This window comes from Venturia canescens, chromosome 11 (assembly GCF_019457755.1).
Source record: "Venturia canescens isolate UGA chromosome 11, ASM1945775v1, whole genome shotgun sequence".
Lineage (NCBI taxonomy): Eukaryota > Metazoa > Arthropoda > Insecta > Hymenoptera > Ichneumonidae > Venturia > Venturia canescens.
Genome location: NC_057431.1, coordinates 8,005,305 through 8,022,297, shown reverse-complemented (window position 1 = coordinate 8,022,297; position 16,993 = coordinate 8,005,305). Strand labels below are relative to the sequence as shown.

Here is a 16,993-nt window from a genome sequence, read left to right as displayed (position 1 = left end):
GGGTCACGAAAGCTCTTGTTGGTACTTTGATTTTATTTGAATTAATTTGAATGCAATTAAATAAAATCGTATATTTTAATAAATTTTTACAAATTGAAATAAACTCATTTTTAGAGAGGACATTTAACAGTCGAATTATTCGACTCGATATTGTGATCCAAAAGAATTTTCGACTCTGTTTCAGTGCTAGAATAATTTTTCCACCATTCTTGAGACTCGAGTTCTCTTCGTCGAACTTCCTCGATTGTAAATAACGTCAGAGCCGATTTTGGGGCTCGCACCAGCCTTAAAAATCTTCCCGGCGTCGAAAAATACTGTACGAAAGTATAAAAACACGGAGAAAACAAAATCCGTGATATTGCAATCCGGCAGGGAAAAAAATTTTGCGTAACGTTTACGAGAGCGCCGAACACTTCCATTCAATCAAACTCCAAACAGACTCGTTCGCCTCTCTCTCTCTTTCTCCTGGTCTCTTACGATACTTGTGTTATTTATTTTGGCTCGTACCAGCAGACACCGTTTGTAAGCCTGAGGAAAAAAGAAGCACGTACAAAGTCGAGGCTGGCTGCCTCTCTATTTTTCAAAATCGGTTGAATAACGTTGATTTACAGTGGCACGCGTGCTGGTTAATTATTCCAGTTAAATTTTCATTCATGGACGTGATTCATGTGAGAATAAATTGGAGTGACAGAGCCGTATTTTCGTGGGTGAAAATTAACTGAAAATAATGCACTGAATTCCTGGCGATTCATCGAATTATTTCTTGCTCACAACCATGAAAGTGAGTAAGTAAATTCATCGACTTTTCTCATTCCCATCGAGCTGAATTGACTTCTGAATAAATTTCGTAACGTATTCGGTCCACTGAGCAGGTTCAGGTCTGTGAGACCCCGAGTGGTGATCGAGTAGGGAAGCTGAAGAAATCGTCCACTTTTCGTTGTGAAGAATTCACTCTTCACTCTCTCATTTCGACGAAAAAACTTGATCGCAAATACTGAATAAACGTGCCCAAATTTTTCCAAACTTCGATCTACTGAGAGCAATTTTTCGATCCACGATTCAAAAATTCCTACGAAAAAAAATCGATTTTTTAAATGATGAAAGACTTTAGTAACAATGAGTCAAAAAACCGAGATTAAATCCTGAGAAAATGAATGAACCATTCGTATTATGACGCGATTATTAAAAACGTAACGTGCACGTTAATTAAGCAGATAAAAAATGATCGAATTATCCCGCCAGTGGATTTCTAGTTCATTTTTATTCGTTCGTAATGCACACGCTCAAATATTATATAAAAATGATATAAATACTCTGGAGCTGCGAGCAGTTTTGCGGACCATGCCTCTCGCCCCCCCCCCCCCCCCCCCCCCATAAATTTTTTTCTCCTTCTCTCCCGCGGTCAGCCGGCTTCCTCTCCCAGTGTGGCGTACTTTCTCACACGTGACGACTTCCGTGGGCAATGCCGTGACCACACGCGTGTAAACTAACTTGTGCGTACCTCAGGATAGCCAGAAACGTAAAAAAAAAAATAAAAAAAAAAAAAACAATCCGAGCAAGGAACGAAGGCAGGGGCCGGTGACAAGGGAGGATGAACGCATAACCCAAAGGAAATAATTCCAGAGTGTCGAGTTGCAGAAAGTCCTGATGAGAATTCCCACGCACAATTTTTTTACTCGACATTCCATAATTACTAGGATCGTAATTACAAAATTGATGTGATCAATGAATGAGAGAGGTGTCACAGCTGACAGGAGACCTTAAAGTAAAGGATTATCGAAATTCTGTTGTCGATGTTAAAAACAAAAATTTTTTTTGAATATTTGATAATCTTACATTTTTAACATTTAATTATCAAATATTTTGAATATAATAGGAATTATACAACAATGAATATTCATTGGAAACTTGACTTTCATATTTATATTGATTTTTAATTGTTGATTTTTGATGTCATAGCCAACCAATGGATGCATGTAAATTTGGACTGTTTTTGTCTCCTCAATACTCGCATTTTAATATTTTGTGACGAAACGACGTACCTCGTTTACGAATCCATTGATTTTTAGATAATTTTTTCACTTTTACATGCAAAAACAATTATTTTATTTCATTTTTTTCATTATTACAAAATTTCGAGTGAGTCTCATATTTCTTTGGTCACAACTTCGATTGTATTTTGGTACTGTTTTTTCTTTATAATATAAATAGCAATGATGGTTATGATTCGTCACAAGTGCAGAGAAAAATGAATCTCGAATACAATATTCTAGTCTCGAAAGCCTTAAGAATCACGGTATTGTTGGACCGAGAAGGGTGAACTCGGCACGCGAAAGCAACGGTCACGATGTCGATGCGTGATTTTGAACAATGCATTCTGCATCGAAAAACTCGTATCTCACTTCGTGCCACCATTATTTCGATTTTTTCGAAAATGAAAAAACCAGTCAAAAGCTTGTTGAATAAACAATTTATTTACGAATTTATAAACAATTGTAACACAATTAAATTGAGTGTTGAGTGAATGAACCAATTTTATTCATTCATTTAATAATTTATTAGTTTATTAAACAAATGAATAAGTGAAATTAATTGTTTTTCAAATGAAAATTGCGATGGGATTTATCGCCATGTAATTAATTAATACATCCTCACTCACTTCTAACATAAAATATAAAATAAAAAAAAAGTACAACAATTTCAAAAGTAAAACGTGTCATATGAACAGTTTATTTATCGACTTATAAATCTTTCATTTAAATTTATAGGTCCCCATTCATAGCTACTATCAAATAGAAATAAAATAAATTTAAAGTGATTTAGAGCATTGAGATGTAAAAACTTGGTTTGGTTCCACAATTTATTCGTGTTTTGAAAAATGGTTAATTCACCGATGCTAAAAAGGAAAAAAAACGTGTGAAACGAAAATGCAGTTAGAAATAAAAAAAATCGTTCAGATCATCGTATACAGTTGATCTGAATGAAAAAAAAAATAAAAAATAAAAAAAATTAACAATATTGAGAGAGCTGAGAGGAAGTGGATAGGCGTATCTGGTGGACAACGCTTATGGGAATGCAAAGTAATACGTGTCAAGTCCAACGAGGCGCGTCGTGGAATGCAGAAAGGTGTGAGGAAGCAGTCCACGAAAATACCATTTCGTATTTCTCTATATTCATGATTGTAAAACTTAGCAGCAACTTGATTCACGTCATTACAAATATCACCGTTATAACGTTAACTCTAGAAATTACGACCTTGCTTGATTTATCTTGAGGCGGATCATAAACGGGATTTAGGAGGTTGAATATAATTTTTTTACGAGCAAAAGCATAAAACTTCTTCATACGAGGAATTTGGATCAATATTAAGAGCCCTGGACTCAATTTTTTACTGCATACACGATAATTCAAGCAGAACGGAGCCCATGCGGTTTTAAACGTCTCTCAACATCTTAATTCAGATGCAAGACCTTAAAACTATGAAGAAAACGTAAAGAAATTGTAGAGTGAGTTCATTACCGAGTAAATATAACCGGGAACTGGTCTGAGAAGTCGAGAAACTTTCGTAGTTCTCCAGACGTCCGCTAGGTGGCCTCTGGCCGAAGCTTTCTCGTCCGCGATACGTAGGACTCGAAAGTATATAAATCTTCCTATTTCTCTACCTAAACAAGGTACAAACAAAGCGTGAAAAATTATAAGGTGAGTCTGCCTGGCAGCTGGTTTGAAATGTCGAGAGAGTTTTTGTAGTTCTCCAGATGTCCGCTAGGTGGCCGCTGACCGAAGCTTTCTCGTCGACGGAGCGTAAGACCCAAAAGTATATGAAGCTCCTTATCTCTCTTGCTAAACTAACCAGTTTTTCTATTTGCTGTTACGAAATGGAAAGCAAAGTATGCTCCTGAAATAGTGACTGGATCTCGAAACTCAACGATCTCTCGATCTCGAAGTTTTAATGAGATTTCAAACCAGCCGCTTTCCATTTTGTGTATTGTCTCGGGGAAGTATTTTGTGCACAGTCACTCCCAATGGATTTCCGTACAGTCTTACCATTAATGTCTTCCTTGCACTTTTACCTTTCACTATTATTCTCCCGTCATCGAAACTTATTAATTCTTTTCTCGAATGTAGACTTGTAGACCCAAGCCACGCTCCGTCCAATTGCAAATGAGAGAAATCCAACGATCCATGCTGCTGGGAAGCTTGATGAGAACCGGTGGGCGAATTTTGGAGTTTTCCTTAAGGAGTTTCGGTACAGAAGTCAAAATATTAAGAAATTGATCAAATTTGGTGATAATGTTCTTCAACATCAAGTGCGAAAACTCAAATTTTTTCAAAATTTTCTTCTACTTAGTTATCGAGTAATTACACATTAAAGCAGATTTCTTCTCATGCCCGGAATGTATACCTATATATATGGAAACGCTATGCTTATACACGTAAACTTTAGTGATCAATTACTCGATAACTGTGTAGAAGAAAAATCTTAAAAAATGTGTGTCGTCAAATTTGGCACTAAAGAATATGTTCACCAAATTTTATAAAATTCTGAACTTTTTGAATTTTTTAATTTTTTTAGCATGGATTAGCATGGCAACATTGTATCGCCTGTACCGAAACTCCTTAATTGGTTCGAGCCTCTCAGAATGCTACGTGGATTTTTGGACTCACCCACGTCAATAGACACATTTATAAACTCAAACGCACCTAAATGCGCTGCTTTAAGGCTGTTGCAAGATGAGAGTGCTCCGTGGAAGGAAATAAAAGAAAAATTGTACTTTGGCTAGCAAATGTTTAGCTATTCGACCCTCGTCGCTACTGACTATCTCTCTCGACCTTTTATCCGTTTTTTTCTTTCTCCTTTCGTCTCACAGTTTCGAATATTTATCACACGCATAAAGAAACGCGGTGCGTTTCTCCGAATTCTTATGCCCTCGTTGACCTCGAACAAGGCCACTGTCAATGACGACACGTATATCAAAGTTTCGGCGAAAACATACTCATTTTCGTGCGTAAGAATGCTAATCCGGACTTTGTCAGGGACGTCGGGGGCAATCCGGGTCAAACGAAGTTCCAGCTTCGTCGATGCTGTTTTCGTTGTTTGTTTTGTTCCTAAACTACTTGACGAAGTCCTGGCTACCGGTGGCCTTGGGATTGTTGTCCTTTGCCAAGCTTTTCATGTGTTTTGAGAAGATTATTTTTCAGTCCAGAAGTCATCGAGTCTTGCAAACGCCTTGACATTGACGCAGTGAACAGAGCAAGCAGAAATTCACTGTTTCGCTATGACGCTGGATGGAAAGTGGATTTTTTTATATTCGTGTAAAAATAAGGTCGTCAAATCGTTCACTATTCGACGGATCCTATTTTTGATGAAATTTTGGCTGGAATAAGCTCCAGTTCGAGTCGACAAACCAAACGTTGACAAGAAACGTAAGGTTTTGGTAATATTTTAATAAATTTCGTGTATTTTGGAAGAAATATCGGTGAAAAAGGTTACGCTCGTCGATCGCAACGCTGTTTCAGAAACATTAAAAAAGAATCGTTGAAATTTTCTTCAAACGATGATGCGAACGCTCTGAGCCGCCATTATCCTACGCGAATACCGTCGCGATTTTATTCTTGCCGGAAATGAGGACACAAAATGGAATAAATCAAAGATGGATGAAGGAGTTCGAGGCGGTATTAGAAGCGAGGGAAAGGAACGCCTCGTTCGCTATTCAGAACAGGAAATATTTCGTTTGTTTCTCACGTTTTCGAGAAGAAATCTACCAGAAAATTCATTTCTTCTGGCCTCTCTCCCACCCTGCTCGTTCGCTCTTTTTTCTCTAAATGTGTGTACATCAGTTACGTCGCTGTATATTCCACTCAATCAACCGTGGGAAGTCACATGATTGAGCAAGGCATGCGAACAAAGTGTAACAACGAAGAAAAATGTTTTAGCTCCACGCTGAAATATTTCAATCGAGCTTTCTTCTCCTCCGAAATCTCCGCACGTTCAACTATTTTTTAAAATTGATTGTAAAGCAAAGCAATCGTATTTTCAATATTTTCAATTTTATTCGTTTTCGTTCGTTCAATTGTCAATGCAATTTTTTTTTTTTCCACGCCTGCTCCATTGACTGCAACCACAAAATCAAAATATTGTCACTATGAGTAAAGTCTTACACCAAAAAGAAAGAAAACAACTGGAAAAAATGAAAATTTTTTCAATTCTCGAGCAACAAATTCATATTTTAAGATTCCTTTTGACAAAAAACTCCAAAAAAATTCGTATACTTAAAAAACAGAAGAAAAATTTTAAACATTTGTTTATTAATTTGAAAATCATCACAATTACGAATTCAGGATCACAAACAATGAAAAACTAAAAAAAAAAAAAAAAAAAAAATAGTGGAGAAAATTTTTATAATTGACATAATAGTAAAATAATAAAGTTGATAATAAATTATGGATTAATCCAATTCGGTGGAAATATGGAGGGGTTTTAACTCGACGTCTCGTCAATTCCAAGATTAGCTTAGTGGAACGACCTTCGAGAAAAGCTCGTGGCATTAGAGGCTCTTAAGGCACTTGGCAAATGAATATTTTTTTTTCTCTCCACGTCTATGTCGTAGATTCTCCTTGCGTTTGCCCAGTCACCGCGTTTTTCATTATCTCTCGCCCGGACGTAGGCGATTTCTTCTCGCAATCTCGCAATTTCTTGCAGAGCAAAAGATCTTGGTTTCCATTATTATTATTATTGTTGTTGTTGTTTCGTTGTTTCTTCTTCCTTCACGTCGCGTAATAACGACTAAGCGAAAGTCCGCATTGCTCGCCTCGTGACGACTCTTTCGAGACTATTTTCTCACCTCTAGTCTAGTAAACGCCAACAGGAAGAGGGGAAGCTCTCGTTCTCTAGTAATAATAATCTTTCTGCACAATTTCCGAGCTCAATTTGTCCAACTTTTTCATTTTTCAAGGCATTTTTCCTGGAATCGGTTCTCGAGTTTTTCCTCCTTTTCAACATTTAAAAATGCTTTAAACGAAACGAATAATTTTCGAGAAAAAAAATATCAGAATATTTCATTGAATTTCACTGCGCTTCAAACTTTTTTAAATCAATCGAAAAAATCATTCTTAAAAAAACTCCCTCGCTCCTGGAATTGATTACGGAATTTTTTCAACATACGTTTTCGAAAGCCTCCTAGAAAGAAAACTCGAAAATTCGTTGTCAATAAATTGCAAGAAAATTTGTTTTTCCGACAAGTTTTTTTGTCCACAGTTCTTTGAAAAACGACAATTTTAATGCAAATCTTTTGACAATATTTCTTCACTCGAATGAATCATGAGTAAATTGATGTGTAATGTGACAGTGGGGTCTTTTTCGATGATGAAAAAACCTGTCTGTCGAACACTTGTGACAATATTCGAGGGAGCGAGGCTTTTTCCATTTTTTTTTTTTTATTTTTTTTTTTATTCATATTCCTTCGATCTTCCATTATCGTTTTGCTTCAGTATGAACGTATCTTCACGTTGTAATTTAACTTGCTCGATTTCGTGGCCAAGCTTACGAATGAGCGAGCTCGTAACACCCGAGCGATTAGAATCGCGAGGCGTATTAAAAGTCGCGTGGGGAAACACTGAGTCCTCGCGCTCCATGAGTCACACTCAACGTAAACTCGACTCCCACACTTTAATTCACACAACTAACTCGGCGCACTTTTCTTCAAGGTTTTCTTCGCCCTAAGGTCGACCGATGAGTTATTATAGAAAATAATTTATCAATTTTTATAAAATAAAAATTTCGTAGCTCAACATTTTCTAATTTTTCACATTTTTTTCTCGCTTTTTCCATCATTTTTTTCCTCGTCTTTCATTTCTTCAATTCTCGTTTTTCCTCGTTTTTGTGTTGGTTTATTTATTTGGTTTTTGGTCTTTGAAAAATTTGAAAAGTTTTGATTTTTGATGAGTTCATATTTTTTTGAATATTCCAATTCTCAGGTTTCTGCTTTATCGTTGGATTTCCGTTCGATCCAAGTACTCACATAATCTGTCGTTAAATCGTACTGGATTCATTTACATGAGTAAAAATATTCCAAATATGTCAAAATCCACTTTTCCGTGAATTTTTTTCAGTGGAAAAGTACTTTCACTTTGGATTGCTGCTGCTGTTTTTTTTCTTCCTCTTTTTCGTCGGCTCGAAGATAATTGCTTTTACGATCTACAGGATGAGGAAAAAAAGGTGGGAACCGGAATTTTCTTTTGAATATTTATTAAGTCTTTATTCCCCACTGCAACACAATATTTACACATTCATTTGACCAATTCGTTGAGACTCGTTTATTTCTGTGCTTTTCGAATCTTGGAATAAAACTCGTTTTCTAATATTTTTTTCGTTCCCCAAAATTTGAGTACTTTTGACGATTTTCATAATTTATGAATATTTATTGTTTTGAGATATTTTGAGACACTCGAAAACGTTTTCGTTTCGACAATTTTGAATTTAAATTTTTTATTTTTTATTCAATGCAACTTATCGTTAAAATTTTTTTCTGTAGTGTCGAATTGCGTGATGCCAATTTTGGGATAGTCGGAATCTCGGAGACGCGAAACAATGATTTTGGTTTGAGAACCACTTAAGGTTAATACTCTGTCGAGGGCAAGCGCCAGGTCGAAAGGAGCGATGAAAATTTCGGAGCTCGTCTGACACGACACGGCCGCATCTACTTACCGTTGCTTTTTTCGTCTCCTTCTTCCTTTTTCCCTTCCATCTCCTTTTCCCCTTCTCTCCTCTCATTTCTGGTGCGATGATCTCTGCACGTCGACAGTTTTACGATGAAAGTGGAGAAAGCTTTTTACACGACACTCAGTCCGACGAGGATCCAATGAAAACAGCGTTTTCACGTCGCGTGCCACTCGCTTCTTCCTTCAATAAACATTTCGAATTTACTGCCAATTTCATAACCCAATAATTCCAATTTTTATTTCTTTATCATCGTCCATTTTATTTATCGGTCTACTCAGTTTTCCGTTATTTATTAATTACTAACCCAATTTTTGTATTTTTCGAAATTTTTTTTATTCGTTGTTTCGATTTCGACTTCTAAATACTGATAAATAATTTATCATTTGAATTTAGGAATTTCGAAAGTTCGAGCCCTTGGAAATTGAGAAAAAGAAAATATTTTCAAAAAAATCATTCGTATTTTTGGATAAAGATAAATGATAGATTTGAAAAAATTTCTAATACTAAAAATATCTAAAATTGAAAAAAAATCTTTTCATCTGAAAAATATAAAAAAATTTTCGAAATTAGCTCATGCATTTCTAATTTACTGTTTACAACTATTTTGATACTTTAACCGGAGTAAAATTTGTTTGAAATTTCATTCAAAAGATTAATCACAAGAGTAAAAATAAAATGAAAAAAAAAAAGAGTTGGTAATTCGAGCAGAAATGTGAATGGATGAGTAAGCGAAGCGTCGATAAAATGAGAAAGTCTGGATTTCAAAACTGAAGTAGCTTTCCGGCAGGTCGACTACGGAAACAAAAAAAAGTCGGTCGTAGGCCAGGATCTCGGTTGCGAAGGTTCTGTAGAATTTTCTCCAATAAAGCGAGTAAAAGCGAGAAAAAATGAGAGCACGAGGAAGCCAGGCAAATATGCTGTCTCTCGTGGCTATGTCGTGGTTGCGCATCCTCGTGAGGTCAACGTACGAGAAAGTATTGACTATTTTTTTTACCGAGTCAGTATCGAAAGAAATACGTAAAAAAAAAAAAAAAAAAAAAAAAAAATCGAGTGGTCGTTAAGCTCGTTCTGGTTTTCCCAAACTTCTTAAAATCCTCGATCATCGAATTACAATAATTTGTTGATTATTCCTGTGGCGGATAAAAATTCCCCAAAAGCAGTCGATTCATTGACGTTTCCATCACTTTTCGTCCCCCCCAATACACTCTCGATTGAAATATTTTGAACGACGATAAATCCTCAAAGTACAGACACGATCGTTTGCCTCTGATAAGCTCGCAGTTGCTGTTGGCTTTGCCCAATTTGGTAACCAAACGAGGGATTATCACTCAATTACGTTCATTTGCAATTTAAGTAAATTACAGTGAAATAATAAAACGTCGTTCGGTTTGAAAACGATGGAGGGGACAAAAATCATGGTAAATATGAAAATGAATAAAAATTTGAGAAATTACTGCGAGAAATGGAGCCTCAGGAATAATTAATTCTTCCTTGAAAATCATGAATTGTTTTATTTCAATAATAGTCACAAAAAACTTTTTGTTTTTCATTTTTCAACGACATATTCGTCCAGTTTTTACCACCCCGATTTTACCGAATTTCGTCACACTTCGTATTTCGAGCAATTGACAAATTTTCTTTTTTTTACTTTCCAAAAAATATTATTTTTCAAATCAACGAGTAGACGCTCGGAACCGGGCAATTTCCCGGGTCGATGACGTAGCGCACATGTGCGATAGATGTGACGTATGATTCGCAGCACTACGACGTCACAGGGTGGCGCTGACGTCGCGATAAATACGTCGCTGCGACGTGCTGCGATAGCAGCCACGATCGTTTCACTCGCTCCTTCCACCAATGTGTGTACGTGCACGTGTACTCGTCGACGTGTTTTTACAGTTTTTTTTATTTTTCTCCTTTTTCATGCATCCCGATGCGTACTCCTTGCGAAATGGCCTGCTTCCTCCTGCTGACTCCACGATTTTCAATCCAAAACAGAATGGGAAACGAAACATTCGTTTTTTTACACACTCACTGAACTGGTATTCTTCTCCTTTTTTTTCTCAACCTGCCAGTAATCGTTTTCACACCTGATCCGATGCAATCTTACGACAGTCGAGACAGAATTTTTCCCATATTTTTCTATGCACATTTTTCGTTTATTTTCATTCCTCCATTCATTGTTTTTTCAATATTTAATACTTTTTTTATTTAATCCTGATTTTAATTAATTTTTTCGAATTTATTCCTACTTTGAGTTGTAACCCATGTTAAACGGATTTTTTACCTTATTTTTCTTACTCGTTGATATTCGCGATTTATCGACAATTTTTATTAATTATTAATTCCTGTTAATTATTATTTTATCAATTTATTAATTTATTTTAGTTGATTTTAGTTGACTTCGATACATTTCTCACTAATTTCGACTTGGATCATCTACAAAATCCTGGTGATGGGAGAAATTAAAAAAACATTTATTCAAAAAAATCTGTTTCATTAGAATTTTTTAAAATTTATTTTAAAAAGCTTGTCAACGGGCCCCGTTTGTAACGGTGGAAAATCGGGGGCTCAGCGTTCCGATGATTTTTTATTACGATGCTTTTGCGCCAACTTTTTCCTTATCTTCCTGTTGCCATGAAGACTTTTCCCTGCGTGGTTCTTTCGCTTCTCTGCCCTGCTCGTTAAATCCGTCGCTCTTCAGACGTGTGCACGAGCAGAAACGAATGTTTGCAGACGTTTTTGTTTGTTCACGAGTGTACCAGGGGTCCCCTCGTTCACGCCCCTTTGAAAAACCACCCCTGACAGATTTCTCTGTTAATCCGACCACCCCCGCCCCTCTTTGGGGTTCTTTCTCGTACCGATTCCAACCGAGGGTCGTTTCCTGTACGATGAGTCAGTTCGTCTGAGTACCGTGCTCTGTCACGATGCATGTGCAACGATTCTTTTTCTGTTAATTAAAACTCAGAAAAATTATTCACTCAAAAATGATTAAAAAATGAACAAAGCCTCGAAGTTAATTATTTTCTGGAATAAATCTTATTCACAGTTCTGAAAAACTCGACTTGTTCAAAAACTGTGGACTACAACGTTCAAGATACTCGGATTTTCGATAGTTGAAAAAAATATTCCAAAATAAAGTAAAACTAAAAAAAAAAAAAAACAAATTAGAGAATTTTTCTTATTAAAAAATACAAAATTAAGAGAAATTGAAAAAAAAATAATTGACGATTTCGGATAAATGGGATAAATGAAATTTTTTAAAAATGTTTATAATCGCAATAATCAAAGTTTTCATTTAGCCATTTGAAATGAAAAAATTCACCAAAATGCAGCAACAACAAGAATGCTTTCGAGAAAAGTTCGATAAAGAAAAAACCTCCAACATCCTCAGTCGGTAAGATCGCAGGCTACGAATCGATGACATAATTCAAGAACAGGAAAAAAAGGGAACTGAGAAAACATTGGTAAAAAATCGTCGCCCTCGACTTATTATTGAATCGTTGAATTGAAAAAAATTCATTTACAAATTTTGTATTCGCAAACGAGCCGGAGGTCGCTTGTGTAACTCACAGAGGCGTACATAAGCGCGGGGCTCCTCGGTGCAATTTGTACTCGCGCGCACTCGCGAGTGAGAAAGAAAACGAGAGCGAGAGAGATTTGCCGGTATGGAGGGACAGTAGTTACGTTCAGTATCGTATCAGACGTCGAACGGTCGACAACGCGATTATTTCGAGTTCGTCTCCAAAGCCACGAGTTCAATTCAAAACAATAAAGAGTTATCAAGACTCGAGGGACAAATGGAGAAAGAATAATCGTGTACTTCGAGTGGTGAAAAAAAGACGAAAACACACTCGAGATTAAATCTTCGATTGTGAGTGATCATCGGATCGTTAACGCCCGATTGTGATTGGTCACGAGATCGTCGAGTTAACTATCAGTGAGGAAAAACATTGGCATTTCGACGAAATTTCAAATCAAGCGGGACTAAACATTTTTTCATATTTTATTATTCAACTGCAAGAAATTTTGTTGGTTGTAAATGTCGGAATTCGGAATTTGGAGTTACTTTTTCTGGTGAATTTTCGAAGGTTTTTTCACACGTGAATCGGGGAAACGAAAAATGATTTTTTAAAATAAATCGACGCGATGCCGTGAGCCGGAAACGAGTAATCAGAATCTGGAATAACTGGAATTTTAAAAAATTGTTGAAATCCAGAAATTCGAGTTGCTCGAACTCCAATTTTAATGGCTTCGTAAAATTTGACTCAAACCTAAAAAAATGTTATGAAACAAAATTTAAAATCGTTTTGGAAAATTCCATTTCCATGAAAATCGCACATTCTTCGTTCGCATCGCCTCGGGACTTGGCCCAAAATAAACAAAAACATATTTATACGTCTCCAGGGGATCGGGGAGGGGCGGAAGGGCCGAGGGGTTGCTTTGGCATTGGTGTAGGTCTCGAGCCGCGTGCTGCCTCCTCGTCAGTCAGTTTCTCGACCGCGGGCACCAGAGTTCAACCCAAACGCGTTGGCGAATAGTTTTTTTTTCATTTATTTTCACCTTCTCCCAAGTCGTCGAACATTTCCAGGCCCCAAATATTCCAATTATTTAGCATCCGAAAACGGTTTATTATGAAACAACCCCAGAGAACCTCGGCCGAGTTTCACGAAAAGGCGAGTCGAAAGGCCATTTTTTCATTCGTTTTTTAACTCAAATCCACAAAGTACTAACTAACGTTTTAATCCTATTTTCAAAACCATTTACTAAAATCAACAAACACGAAAACTGGGAGACGATCGAAAGAAAAATTGATCGAAAAGATAAATTTTAAAATTGGGTGCAAAAATCCTTTATCGCTTTGAAAAAATGTCAAATTCATCAAAAACATCATTTTGGATAAAAAAAATTCTTGTAATTATTAAAAAAAAAAATAAATATTAATCGAAATAATCGAAAAAAAATTAATCGAAAGAATAAATTTGAAAATCGAGTGCACAAATCATTTCTCGTTTGATAAAATTTTCGAATTTATCAAAAGCATCATTCTCAATTGAAAAATCCTTGAATTCGCTGAAAAACAAATATTTTACAATTAAAAACTTTTCAATTAACCTCATAAGTAATTGATCAATTAAAAATTTTGGGAGTTTATCAAATGAATTATTTTTTAACCGAAAAAATTAGTTGTTAAATCATTTATAAATTTCAGAATCTCTTGTAATAACTCAAAAAATCATTGTTCAATAAAAAAAAAAAAAAAACGATTTTTGAGCACCATTTATGAATAGATTAAAAAATCATTGGTCGAAAAGCTTAAAGCACGATCACTGGCCTGACAAGGGCGAACCGAATCTTCGATAATTAGCTAAATTTCGAATATTGTTTTCACTAAATCTGAGAAGAATAAAAAATAATTGCATAACCCGGACTCACATTCCCGCAGCCAAAAAATTAATTTTTTTCGAATTTTCGTTAATAAAACTCGAGTGTTGAGTCTCTCACAAGTTGGAATGAAACGTGAGTCGAACCCGAGATCAAAGTCGGAGGCACACGTGCACGAGAATGTGTCGTCGATGACTAAACCTCGAGCGAGTCATTTTCTTTCGCGTACAGCCGCGATCGTAACATGAAAAAAAAACGCTAAACATTGACGAAGGACTAATTCTCGTGCTGGCTTACGTGTTCCGCTTGCACTGTTTACAGGCGCGAATTTCATAATAAACGCCAGCAAAATAATCCAAACACGAGTTTAAAGCGGATTTAAGGAGGAGCCGGAAAAAATCTTTCAAAAGATTTTTCCCTCGTTTTTCACGATCCGCGAATCAGTGAATCTCACGTTTGACGAAAACCTTTGAAATTCTTCAAGAAATTTAGTTTTGCTTCAAAATCCAAAACGAATAACGAAAAAAAAAATAATTTTGCAAAGATCAGAGCCGTGGAGACGAAAATATTTATTCCGACGATTAATTGCACCAGTTTAATCGAGCCTTGATCATCGTTTGACTCCCATAAATTTCCATCGATTACACGTCGATTAATATCAAGCCACGAGACCCCTCGAGTTCACCCGATTGATTGTTGGGTCGATCGATCGATCGTCGCCGATTTGAGCTTCCTTTCGGGCAATGAATTTGTCTCGTGATTTTTTAACGATTCGATCTCACAAAATAGCTCGATTTTTTCATTTCTTATTCAAATCAACAAATTTTTTACACTCCTTTTATCAGTTCATAATTCATATATTCGAATTGTTTATAAATTGAGAATAAAACGAGGGTTTTTCGTGCAGCGAAAGGCCTTTGAACTGTGAGAAATTCCAAGACAATATTATTCCCCATAATTCACTGGAAATTTATGGGAAGTAAGACGAGACGCGGAGGAATCGAGTGCGAAATCTAAATCTGGACCGCCCTCTCCCTCTCCCGGTTCTCGCCTCGCGAGGTTTCATCTGGCTCGTGATAAAAAGAGAAAACAATAACAGGAGCAACGAAACTGTGCAGACACTCGCGAATGTAACAAGAACTGAAATTCTCTAGTTTATTTGGCCTTACGTGACTCGCACGTGAGCGCACCGTGTCACTTTCACCCCCGAAGAAGTGTTGGGAGAACGCCTCGTAATCCCAAGAATCTTTCTTCGACATTCCAAGGATCAAGATTTTCAGGGATTGAGAATGAATTTCTTCGGATTTTACGAGTCTCTTTGCGAGGGTGAGGAGACCCGATTTTTAAAAAGAAAAACTCGAATTTCCAGTTTCCCAGTAGAATTTCGGTGAAACGATTTTTTTCGCTAGTTCTACAGCTCTCAAGATGAAGCTGCACATTTTTTTGTCCAGAAATTCTCCGCTTCGAGGTCCCCAGTTTTATTCCTCACTCTTGCTTACTTGATTGTCATCAAATTTTTGAATTCCGCGTCGACAAGAGTGCTGAGAAAAAATGTTTTTTTGGCTTGTTTCTCAAAAATTTGTATTTTGAAAAAAAAACATGGATTTGCTGGCTCCAAGAAGATGGAAAGGAGCGATCGGATCGAGATACTACGAACGCACAAGTTTCTGCCTTTCGTTCGTTCCACGAGGAAGGTTTTAATTACAATATAGTTGAGAACAGTGAGATTGAAAAGTGACGATAAATCCGCGTAACTCTCGGTGACAGGGCGTTCGACGTAATACACTAGTCGTTATCGAAAACGAGGCGTTCTCTCATGACTGTCGTTGCGTCTTTTTTCTGTCTTCGTTCGTTCTATCGATTCGTCCGAGTGTACGTTTCGTTTCACACAATTTTTTTTCATTTCGCATGCACCTTTTCTCTCGGGTCTGAGAGACTGTTCGGTGGCATCGAGGTCGTTTTCATCATTTTTCCCCTTTTTTTCTGCCCCAAGAAAATTTATCGATTTCCCCCAATTTTTTCCGCTTATCTCTCTTTTTTTATGCAGTATCTTAGTCGTGACAGTTCATGGGAAAACGAGAGTTTGGGGAAAAATATTTTATTTTATGAGCCAAGTTATTGGCCTGGCGAAACCCGCCTTAAAGGAGCCTCCTTACTTCAGGACTTTTCTCCCTTTTTGTCGATTTTTCTCCAACAATTTTTTTCCCCTTTCACTTTATGCGTTTTTTTCTCCACTCTCTTCCTTTGGGGTTTTTTCGAAGGCCATAAAATGAGGAAAATCCTCTCAATTTCATTGACTAACAAAGTCGATTTCATGGTCGTCATTTCTCGTACTATTTCACGACGATTTTTTCTACCTCTCCTCCTCTCTTGAGACTCGATCGATTTTCTGCCCGGAGTAGAGGTAGGACTGAGAGTCTCATCCCCTTTGTGAGCCACCTACGCCTTTTCTCTGTCAAGCCTCGACAGCACTTTAGCCCCCCCCCCCCCCCATTTGTATGTGCCTATATATATTCAGCTCAGTGCAACTTACTTCAATAGAGTACAATTTGTAGTGTTGTAAGAATAGATGTAAACTATGACTGGATCCAATTGAATTTACAAGGGGGTTAATGAAAAACATTTTACAGTTAATTAAAAGTCGAATTTTTCTGATGCTCTTGCAGCGTCAGCTCTTTCTAGTTTTCTGTTGAATTTTAAAAACTATTGAACGAAAAAAAATACTTGGAAATGATAAAATCAAATTTTCGAAAAGATGATTGAAGGTTTTTTTAAAGGTTCACTAAAACTTTTGTGGCTTTGAACAAAGTGATTTTTCGATCTAGAATTCGAGCTTTCAATTATGTTTCTGTAATGAATAATTTTTTTTAAATCTCTTTCTTCGGCATT

At 36.6% G+C, this 16,993-nt stretch overlaps 1 protein-coding gene across 7 annotated transcripts in view; it reads left to right on the top strand.

The window, feature by feature from the left end:
* The window catches only part of Rgl (Ral guanine nucleotide dissociation stimulator-like), a 33,177-nt gene that overhangs the window by 1,250 nt on the left and 14,934 nt on the right, over positions 1 to 16,993 (top strand). For 3 of the 7 annotated variants that reach the window (XM_043431989.1, XM_043431988.1, XM_043431985.1), the window contains exon 1: positions 12,427 to 12,659. The exons of 2 other annotated variants lie outside the window; for them this stretch is intronic. The gene's annotated coding sequence lies outside the window, so the exon portion shown is untranslated. Of the gene's footprint in view, positions 1 to 12,426; positions 12,660 to 12,696; positions 12,797 to 16,993 lie in introns of those variants that run through there. 2 more of the 7 variants (XM_043431991.1, XM_043431990.1) reach the window with 2 other exon arrangements.